Below are 11,706 nucleotides of genomic sequence, written 5' to 3'. Positions count from 1 at the left end.
AGCTTGGGAGGGGAATGGGGGGTAGGAAGAGGTAAAGAAGGATTCTTCGACTTGACCCATTGACTTGACCTATTGACAAATTTGGATTACTAGACTTCCCCAGTATCCCTGTGAGACGTACCAAATAGCAATGACATTCAGAGAAATATCAGCTTTTAAAGCGCTTAGAAAACACCCGACCTTTAAACAGAAAAGAGAGGTGTTAAGTGGATCGTTCTCTTTTATGTGGTATTTTCAGCTGAGATGAAAGTACTTTTTGGAGGTGAATAGGGCCAGAAACCTATTTCCTTCAGCATTCCCATCCTGCAGTATGGAGTGAGCATGCCAGTTCTCAACTCCTCCCCAGCAGTCTCAGCACTGGGCTTGATTCATGCTTCATCTCTTTTTAGCTTCATACAGAGAAAAGCATAACTTCTCAGGAGCCAAACAAAATGGGCTTGTGGGACAGAGACACCCACAGAGTTAGAGAAGGCAGAGAGAAGGACTTGGGACATGTGGACCAAATAGCCAATTTTCAAGCTTGCATGTGGGGGAGGAAGGAGAGATGTTCCTGATATGGCAGGAAGTATAATTTAGGCATCTTAGGAGAGCCAAGGTCTCTGCAAAGCCCATCTGCTCAGGAGGATAGAGAATGGGTGGCTGACAGTCACCTCAACCGTTGTTAAACTGATCATCTCTGCTAGGATTTTACTTTACTTTTATGTGTCTGCCTTCCTTTCGCACAAGGTGATCCAGTCTCTTTTCACTCAGTTCTCATTGTAGCTTCAAACTCCTCATTCTTTATTCCTCGCTCACCTGTCCCCTAACGGCTTCTGCTCACAGCAAGCTTTCACAGCCGCCATCTCGTCAAGAGAAACATTCGAGCTTTCTGAATTTTGTGGTGTCCTCAGAACACAAATCTACAAAATAAGTCTGTCTGTTTCGTCAGACATGCACTTTGGGTAGGAGGAGACTGTGATAAACTACCTTCATTTACGTACAAGAAAGAACTGCTTCTTATGCTTGGGTCTGAACTGACCTGGAGGTCATTGGTATATAACTCTTACTCCAGTCAGCCTACCTGGAAAATGAGCACTCCAAAGCTTTAATATATTTAATTAACAGATGAGTAACTCCTTTAATTCCTGAGCCTGCATCTCCTAAAATAACTGGTTTCTTTCTTGAACATTGTTTCAGATGTTGCTGTCCAATTCTGCGTGTTAGACAGAGCAAATAACGCTTGGCTGCAAACCCCAGTAGAACTGTCCAACCCCCAGACCAGGTGTGCTTGGTTTTCCTGTAGAGGCTGCTGCGTGAGAACCGCTTATTCGCATCTCCCCAAATGCTGAACACTAAGTGTGCTCTGCACCCCTGTGAGATGCACCGAATTTCAGGATAAGCCCAGTCATATAGGGAATTTAGAGCATTTAGAAGAACAGATCTTTAAACTACACAGGGTTTGCAGACTCAGCCACAGTCGAGCTGCCAGTCTTGCTATCATCCCACATATACCGCTATTCATTACAAAGACAAGGGGCAGTCACAGAGAAAATGGTATCTCCGCCTTGAAGCCTGCTGTTCTCCTGGTGGCATCTATGCTGTATTTAGGTCACTTTTTTAAAAGGACAAATTATGCCTCAGGGCAGAATTGGATCCTTTGACTCTGCAGCCAAATTCTCCTCTCACTCTGGAATAAATACAGGGTAATTGCTTTGTTTTACTGAAGATAACAAGGATGTACTGGCTGTGCTTGAATGTATTGTAATGGAAAGCAGAATTTGATCTCTTAATAGAAATAATAACCAAAAGTCTTCACGCTTTTTCCTCAAGCTTCATTAGCAGAAAAAAACACATGAGCAAGAGAAAATAGCTCCATTTCTTTTCTCATTTCACTGAAAATAAAGTCTGCCCCCAAAGTTCTCTATCAAGTTGCATTCATTCCTCAATAAAGACAGACTTTCATTTGCAGTAAGGGCTTTTTGGTACCATTAAAAGGAATGCATTCCAGAACTCACTCTAACAGCACAAAATGCTACCAGTGACGAAACTTCTCCAGGGATAGGAGGAGTTAGAAACATGAGCAGGCAACATATAATTGCAGTTATGTAAAACTGTAATTATGTCATACCACTCAATGGTGGTATACAAATACAGCTACCCCATTTTTCTAGCACTTTTGTTGTTTCTTCATTCATGCAGTTTAATCACAGCTTTGAGGAGCTTTATGTCCCTTTTTTTCTTGGTATATTCAAAGATATAGTTCCACATGACAAAATAAACAATATATCACACTCTGTGTGATTGAAATCATTGCACTGCTCCCGTTAGCGAAGGTCTGTGTTAGGGTCACCTCGTGTTCCTCAAAATACTGTCAGGCAATTCTGAAATAAACATTAGCCACAGGGGGAGGTTTTCAAACCGTGTGTCTTGAAAGTGATCTTACTTAAACCACCCTTATGTGAGCTCAAGGAAAGTCCTAATCAGGCTGGCAAAAATCATATCATGCAAATGTGAAACGGCTGTGATTTGGCAGCACAGCGGACTGTTTGGATGCACAGCTAGTAGGACTCCTGCGACAGCAGCCCATTTCTCCTGGTTGACCACAGCCAGTGGTCCTCTCACCCAGTGCCTGTCTGAGGCCTGTCACCTTTCTCCTCGGCCTCTGGTTTGCTTGGGGTCACCAGCGGGACCAGCTGCCTTTCCACCAGAAAATGTGAGTAATATGAAAGGCTTTCTTCATACCTTAGGTACTGCTCAGAAGTGTGGGTTGTTTCTGGCACTTTTAGCTCTCCCAACAAAGCAGGAAAGTATCTTTTCCCTGTAGATTTCAGTGTTAAATCTATTGAAAAGAAAGTGAGCTGCTTGACTGGATTTTGTGGCTGTGATCCTTCCCTCAGCGCAGGGCAGCAGCAGCAGATTTTGGAGCTGTCCATCTTCTCAGGCATTCAGGCAACATTTCCAGGCATGTCCTTGCACCAACAGGACTATAAGAACATGATTTGTTAAAAAAATTAAGTTAATGGCACTACTTAACACAGAGCTGAAAGGGAATTTTCCTGTAAAATGAGACTTTTTGTTAACAAGTACCAGGTCATTAAACCTTGAATGTATCTGTAGGATAAAGTTGGTTTTTGTTGAGTCTCATCTGAGCAACCATTTTAAGCAAAAGCTCTGGTCACATCCGATTTTAACACTTTCAAAATGAAATGATTTGTGATTTTCAGCTTGAAATGACCCTCTAATTCCAAAGGGCAGTTAATTTACAGTTTAGTTTAAAAATATAAATATTTAAGACAGAAACAAAACTTTTAGAAATTATTAAAATAAAACTTTATTATGAGTATGGCCTGAAATTTGGTTTGGATAATGGGGCTGCAAAAAATATTTGAGATTTTGAATATTTGTGGGATGGGTTCAAATGAGCTGGAAAAAAATTAAAGACGACCTATGTATGTATGCAGATAAAAGAGAAAATGAACAAAGAGATGTTGGTATGTTCATACAATCACATATATGTGTTTCAGTATTTGCTGAAATGGGATAACTTAGAAGCATGTATAAGAGACATGCAAAAACCTCTTTCTCGATTGAATTTTATTACGCATCACTCACAAAGTCCTTTTTTTAGGGATAGCATGCATTTTAATGCTAAAGCTTTCTTCAGCAAGTTCCAATTACACATCTCCTCTTAATCCCTCTAAGTTATTTATTTTACATTATTTCTTTTTAATTGTTAAATGAAGTATTTGCCTTGAAGAAGTGAACCCTGGAACACTCTGATTTTTCATAATAACAACCTTTTTTTCACTCCATTTGCATTCGTGTCCTATGAGCGGGACATAGCAAGTTTTAGAGTAGATAGCTGCTTTTCTAACATGTCACCAGCATATGTACATGTCAATCCACGTTACATAGGAAACAGGCTAACATCATAATTTTAGTGAGGAGTTCCTGTAATTATCAATTTCCATATTAAGAGGGGAAGAAAAAGACTCCTTGGAAAGTTTATGGCTTGAAGAGTGACAAATACTTAGAGTGCACCCAGACATGGTTCCGAGATAGTCTCTACTGTACTACAGCTCTCCAGCCCACATGGCTCACATCAGGCAAAGCGGGCTGAAAGCTAGCGCTTGATATGAGGAGGGAAGAGCAACTGGAAATGAAAGGATGAAAGTCTCCTAAAGCAGTTTGCTGAGTGGAAACCTCTGCCTCCTACCAAGGGAGATTTTCGAAGTGGATGTCAACCAAGAATGATTTGCTTCCCCAGCAAGGTCTGTACCCCAGTTTCAAAAAGCAAATGATGCCTATGTATGGTAGCAGCTGTCCATTTGTGTGACTCCATCTGTGAGACCTCTGGAGTCAACTCTGCCATCACCATCGCAATCAGCAGTTCCTCACTCCCTTCTGCATGTGTACTTCTCATCCCATCTGCTCAAAAGGTATTCTCAAAATATCTGTATCTCACCAGTTTGCAATACAAGAGTTGGCTTGCCTCCTTCAGCCACCAATGGGTACCAAAGCACTATTAAAATAATGTGGGTGGAAATCTATCAGTAATAAGGATGGCTCTGTCAGCTGCAGATGTGGGAGAACTACACTTTAAGGCACTTTGGAAAAGCAAAGACCTGTTACTCTGAATACTTTTATGCGAATACTTTCAAATTGGAAGTTTTTTCCAAAAATAACAGGCCATCAACATTTTATCTTGAGCATGTGAAAGCTGAAAGCTGCTAGAAAGAAGTCCCATTGCCTTCCACAATGGCCAAATGAAGACTGTAAACAGAAGTAGCCCATCTGACAACTCATTTTACATTATGCTGTACAGGTTATGCATGGCTGAAAAATACTCTGTGATCTTTATGCAGTTTCCACATATAATAACATTGTTTTAGCTGTTCACAGAAGGGGTAGAGTGTCAAGCTGCTGCATTTATGCAAAAATCAAGGTATGACATGATGTTTTCATGTCTTTGTTTCTGGGTGGCCCTGAGGCTTTTCAGAGGGCTTTCCTGGAGGCCTGTCACCATACAAAATTATCAAAAGCCTAATTTATGTAAGCGAGGATTCTGCTGAAAGAGTCAGTGATTTTCTCTCTTGCTGTTCCCTGGGACTGGTCAGCTGTTCCCAGAGCTGTAATGAAGGTATTTGTCCCCAGGTGTCGAATAGCCACTGAGAACATACTATATATTCTCTGGCTTATATTAAAGCACATGTGTATTGTCAGTTCATATTTATGTATTTCTTAATATAGTGCATTTGTTTCATTACAGTGTGAAGTGTAATTTTTAGATATTAAGGATGTGGAAGTGCACCCAGCATGAAATGCGACCCCACAGGCATGCCATGAAAGAGAGTGACTTCCTCTCGTGAGTCTGGGAGAACCGCAGGCGCAGGTGAGCAGGAGCGAGGGGACAGGTGTCCTCAGCAAGCGAAAGGCATTGTCACTCCCCAGACCTGGCAGCAGAAACACTGCAAAGGCCTCTGTAGAATCCTGCAGAATTTTAATTTGCTGTCATTTTCCTGCATTTCAAAGAGTCGTTATATTTACAAAATAACAGCTTTTCCTTGCTCTGTATTTTTCTCCAGAACATCGTAGCTGTGCTCCATTTCTGGCTCACATTTTAAATGTGCTTTGGCAGCAAGAAAGGCCCCAGCTTCTTTAATTTATTACCTCTGTTTATGGAATATGGATATTGGGCCAACTTTATTTCTTACACTAAGTGAATCAGTGCAAATGCAAACACTTTTGGATATCCACTGTATAAAATAAGCATATTTAGATGATCAAATAAGTGTTCCCATATGCATGTTGGCTGGTATTTTGTGCTGGTATAGCATTCTTGTTTTTCTTCTGTGGTGTCCTTTGTCTTTTTTCCTTCCCTTTTGACTTTGTTGGTCAGTTACTCAGAAAAAAACTGCTTGTACCTTAAAAGAAATACTGTCTATTCAGCATATGGCATTTATAGATCTTCGGAAATTCTTCTGGGAGGTGTGCTTCAGATTAGCAATCTTTTCTCCTTCGGGGATGGTTTTAATTTGTTAGCACTTTAGATCTGTAGTCTTGAGGTAGCTGCTTTTTCAGTCAATAAAATGGTTAGTGAAATGAAGGTAAAATATTATAATTGTGTTCTTCAAATCAGATTTTGATGTGTTTTTTTTTCCTCCTGGTATGTAAATCTGTCATTCTGAGAGGATTTTTTCCTCTTTTCTTTTAATCTTCAGGCATGTGCCAAGAATGATGATTTTAACCATGAATTACCACAGTGACTCAAAGCCAAACTGCTGGGAGGCCGCTACACTGGGATGAAAAGAGAGCCAAGAGCAATCCAGCTTTGACTCAAAAGTTTCCGACTAAAGTCTGCCACTGTGTCTACGTTTCTTGCCTCATTTGCTCGCAGCATATCCAGCACTCAACATCACATGCACGCTCCTAGGCACAAAAAACTAGCCATAAGGAAAGCCAACAAAATGAGTAAAGACAAAGATGTAATTGTTCTGATTGCAGGCAGCTTCCTGCAAAATAACAGCTCTGTCTTGGCCAGCGCAGCTCATCCATTTATCCACCTTCATAGCAGGTAAGAAATCCTGGGGGAGAACCTAGCCGAGCATGTGAGGTCCGTGTGCATCATTAGCACAGACAGGCAGAGCCAGTGCTCAGAGCAGGGAGGTTACGCGGCCAGCGAAGGAGAAGAGGCAAGTAAGCCTTCATCCTCTGCTTGCTTCTCTTCTCACCTAAGGCACTAATCTTGTCCGTGTGTCCCTGAGGGAGCATGTTGTAAACTCGGGCCAGGAAGGAGAGTTTTCATTTTTTCCCTTCCACCTATTTTGGTTCTCTAAGAAAATAAAAGCACAGGTATGCCTTGAGGCCTATGATTGCATAAATTGTGCCTTAAGGAGGGGCTGGCTGAAGAAGGAGCCAACAAAAGGCTCTTATCAGCCGTATTTACATATTTAAGTCTTTGTTCTGCAGTCTTTTGAAAATGGTATTGACTGTAAGGAGTGAATGAGAATGGCAACACAGGATGACACTTTGAGAAGCGACCACAGTTTACTGTAGTAACCAGGGAAAGCAGGTTTCTCAGGACTCTGGGACTCATCTAGCCCATCCAAGTCCCAAGACAGGATCGGTTCTATCTGTGTCAATCAGGCAGATATTTCTTTAACCTGACCTTGATAACTTCTTGCCACAGGGATTTCACACCCTCCCAGGTAGCCTTTTGAGAAGCTTCATTCAGTAGGCTCCAGGAAAAAACTTTTCCTAGTATCTGACCTAAAGCTTTGCTGCCGGTTCAGTCCATTATTTCCTTTCCCCTCACCCACGGACAGGGAGAGCAGATTGTTCTCTTCCTTTTGCAGGAGCTTTTTAGGTAGTTGAAGCCTATGAAGCCTGTGCCCATGTTTCCCCTTTCCTTCTCCACTACACAAGCCCAGTTCTTTCCATCTTTCCTTACACACTGAACTATGTGAGTATTGCTAGTGACAGCCTTCCTTAGCCCATTTAATAAAGACTTGACTTCTATCAGAAGACCAGTTTACGTTGTTAGTTTGTTGACAGAGACACAGTGTTCGATATGTGGGACAAATCATAACAGTAGGACAGAAGACAGTACAGTCGATGACCAAAAAGGCCACTGAATGGCAACTGAACCTGCCTTAGATGTGTGCCATGCCAGAACCGTTTCTGCTACAGTCTTTGTGTTTGTGTGCCTGCGTGGTTTGCTTGAGCTTATTTTGGTTATACAAAGGGTGAATTCCTCTGTTTTTCTGAAAACAAATCTTCAAATGGATATGCATGCATTCTCTTCTCTTCTCTAAAGCATTCATGTAAATAAACCTGAGAATAATACTTTGCATCAGGCAGTAGTTTCCATGTAAAAATGCCTTTTATCTCCTTGACCATTGTGATTTGGAAAAGGATGATATATTCACCAAGAGCCCAGGCCCTGCTAGAAAACAAACTGCAGAAGGAACAACAGGGGAGGAAGATGCTTCTCTGGTGCTATGGATGTGAGGGAGAACCACCCAGGTGGACCTCCAGGCCCTACCTCAGTAACGGCACTGTTGTCTCTATTGGCACCTACCCACAGATAATCAGGAGCCATGTTTGGAGCTAGGGCTTGTGGGTGCTTGAAGCATCTGAGCCCACTGAGAGAGGATGTATTGCAAGATAGCTAATGCTCCACACAAATAAAGTCAAAAGAACCATGCTGCGTAAATTATAAACATTCCTAAAAAACCAGCAATGAAAACAAGCAAACACAAACAAATCCAAACAGCTTCCTTTCTGTTAAAAACCTGTACCGAGTGCAAGTTCCTTTTGAAAGTGAATTTATGATTTTGTCCAAGAAAAAAGGCTTGTTTGAAGTTATAGCAATTATTAGCTTTATTATTTTTTAAAAAATGGAGAGCAGTGCAATTGAATAGCATTGTGTAACATATAGGAAGTTTCTCCATTACACTCGACAGGAACAGAATAAGCCTGGAATCAAAGGGGTATGTTAACAACTCAGCATATCTCCCCCTTTGGAACTAGTATTAGTCTATCATATCACTAAAAAATAATAAATCTTTGTAAAAGACAGCAGTTGCTTTCATAGTCCAGTAGCAAATCCTGTCTGGTACTATTGGAAAAATAAAAAAAGGCAACATAATCTAAATTACATTGTTAAAACACCTACAGCCTCGTTCATTTTCATATGCTGTCCATATGTAAGCACTTAGCAATAGAAAGCTCCTAGAAACGCTCTTGTTCTGTGTGTGTGTCTGTGTGTGTGTGTGTGCGCGCGCACACGTGTGTGTGAGAAAGAGAGAGCGAGAGAAGGTGAACATGGAGCCTTGTGTTTTTATTCCGACACCTTCGAGTGGAAAATACTGCAAAACCTAACTGGCATAGAAATAATTAAACTACATAAATAAATGAATAAATATAATAGCAAGTTTTCACATATAAAAATTCCTCAAAAGTTTTTAGTTTTATTTATCAACCCCCTTCCACACCCACCCGAGCATATGGCCCACTGTTTGTGCAAATCAGCAGTCTTTGCTTAAAGTGGATGTTTCTGTTAACACTGTGACTAATTACTGAAAACAAACATGTGTAAGTATGATCTCTGCTAACTGCCTCTGTCAGCCCATCTTTTTCTTCTTATTATTCATTCGCAGGGATTAAGATTGCTCACAAGAGTACAGTAGACCTCTATTTAGCCTGTTAACTGGCATGAATAAACAAAGCCCATCAACCACAATTGACGTCATGCTTCAGGAAATGTTTTTTACATTAGTAAAAAAATCATAAAGAGTGAAAAAGTTTTAAAGAAACTTAAAACACTGACTGTAAAGAGCTTTAACACTGGATGTAAAGGGCTGGTTTTGGAATCAGCATTGAGGAATACAACTATATATATTCCAGTGCAGAAAATCAGATGGATGGCACAAAATTTACACTGAGGGTAACAAGCTTGGTCTCAGTATGCAAGTCTGGACATACGTGCATGCAGAAAGGGCGTCCAGAGAAACTTTTATGTCAGTCTTTCTTGTGGTTTTCTCTCATCTAGGAATAAAAAAAAAATCACGAAGACTCAAAGCATGCATTTGGTCTTTGTAAGATGCAAAGATGAAAAGACACAAGCAGATTTTTCTGGAGAATGTCCTTCAAAAGCCAGATTTATCCGCTGCCACGGCAGCATCACGGGAGTGGGATGCAACAGTCTACATGCTTTCTCATCTTGTTGCCTACTTGGGAGCAGAGGAAAGAGGAGACAGACAACCTCCTTTGAAGCGTGTGTGGTTCCTACCACAGCAAGAACAGCAAAAAAGGCATCTTTGTGGAACAGCTCCAATGTATGTGCTCTTCACAGACCTTGTTCCTGGGCTGGTCATGGCCCTAGAGAAGCTGTTGGGCTCTGAGCTGCCATGGCCAGTGGTGAAACATAAAAGTTCAGTGCACTTCTTTCTCATACACATGCTAAATGCCCCTAAGAGGAGCCAGCTCTGCAGGAGAAAGAAGTCATGTACTCCTTTACACAGTCATGCTGCCTGCTTGTACAGCTTCAAGCTGTGGGATGGGGTCTCAGTGTGTTTTAGTGCAAGTTGTACGTAATATAAAAATAAATTGCATGCTAGAAAATTGCACAAGTCTACATCTGCTGATTTTCTGAGCACACAGTATGGTTAGGAGCCAGTTCCCTGTCATTTCTCATCTCTTGCACTTTACACAGGGTGTTTCCTTTATAAAACAACTTGCCTTTGGGTTTAATGATTTCTAAGGAAACATAACTCTGTCACTGCACTCTGGTGCTTAATTCCTCCTTTGTCATTAGTATCTGCCCTCTGCAGCCCAGGGACGCCAGTGTGCTTACTGAACTGTGCATGCACTTTGTGTACTCTTGGGCTTGTGCCCATGCCTGGAAGCTGGTGTTTGATCTAGACTGAACAAGATGGCCTTAGCCTTCAAAGCAAGCGTGTTTACATTATTTGCCCTATCTATCTAGCCTCTTTTTTTTTTCCCGGAGTGCCCCCAAGATAGGTGTCTTGCTGTTGGAATAAATACTTACCTCTTGCATTGCACTTTCCTCTAGTGGTATCAGCATGCTTTTGTAGAGGTGGGGAAGCACTGCTAACTCCATTTTATGGATGGAAAAATGGCAGCATAGAAGAACAGTGATTTTCTCAGACTTGCAGAACAAGCCAGTAGCAGAAACAGCCAGGAAAAAACACAGGTTTCATCTTAGTCAACCCAAGGTAACCCAGCCCAGTTCAGGCCCACTGTAACACCTCTGCTTCCATGTCAGCCATCCTTTTGCCTCAGTGGTTCCTTCTTCTGCTCCCAAACTAAGCCTTGTGGTGAGGGGAATAGCAGAGAACAGGGACAGCAAGGCAAGGAAGCTGCAGAACTAGAAAGGTCTTATCCAGTTCACTTTAGCGCAACAAGGAATGAAGCAAGCAGTGGGACATTTGCTGTCTCTCCTCCATCATATTTACTGCTGGAGGAGAGCTAGGAGAGAAGGTAAGGTCTTTTGAACAAGGTTGGAGAGCAGAAAACTTAGGAAAGGAAAAAGAAAAAAACCCCAAACTTCCTGGGAACAGGAGGTGAATCTGATCAGTGCTTAGCTGGTTCTGTTGCCTGTACAAATGCTATCTATCTCCCCTGTTGGATCTGCCTCAGAAGAATGGGAGATAAATGACTCAAATCATGATTTCCTTTGAGCAGATGTTTTAAATTTACCACCACTTCTCCAAAGATGCCAAAGTAAAAAGCAAAGGGCTCTGGTTTTGACTGATACTTCTCATGCCAAGTCACAGGACAGAAAAGCAGAGTTATTGAATGCTTGGTCTGCACCCTTAGCTTGCTCAGTTAACATGGAATTAGGACTAAACTACTGTTCAGTTCAATATAGTGTTACCATTGGGCTGAGAAAAGAATGAATAAGAGCTTCTGGTAAAAGCCTGTATCTAACATGGCCCACAGCTTAAAAAGTAAGGGAGGACAGTGTGAAGTGGAAAGAAAAAAAAAGAAAAAGACAGCTATCCCCAGGGCAGAACCTCTCCAAATCTTTGTATTTAGCAGTTCAAATGTGTGGTGTAGGCTGAGGAGATTTTCTGTTCTCAGAAGCCTAGGTTTCAAAAACTGACAACTCTTTACCCAGATTTCCTTTCCAGTCTAAATGCCATGTAATGGCAGTATACCTGGAAAGGTCAAAAATCAGAGCTCTCCCTTGGGAATGACCCT

This window comes from Dromaius novaehollandiae, chromosome 2 (genome assembly GCF_036370855.1).
Source record: "Dromaius novaehollandiae isolate bDroNov1 chromosome 2, bDroNov1.hap1, whole genome shotgun sequence".
In the NCBI taxonomy this organism is placed as follows: Eukaryota; Metazoa; Chordata; class Aves; order Casuariiformes; family Dromaiidae; genus Dromaius; species Dromaius novaehollandiae.
This window is presented reverse-complemented; position numbering follows the sequence as displayed.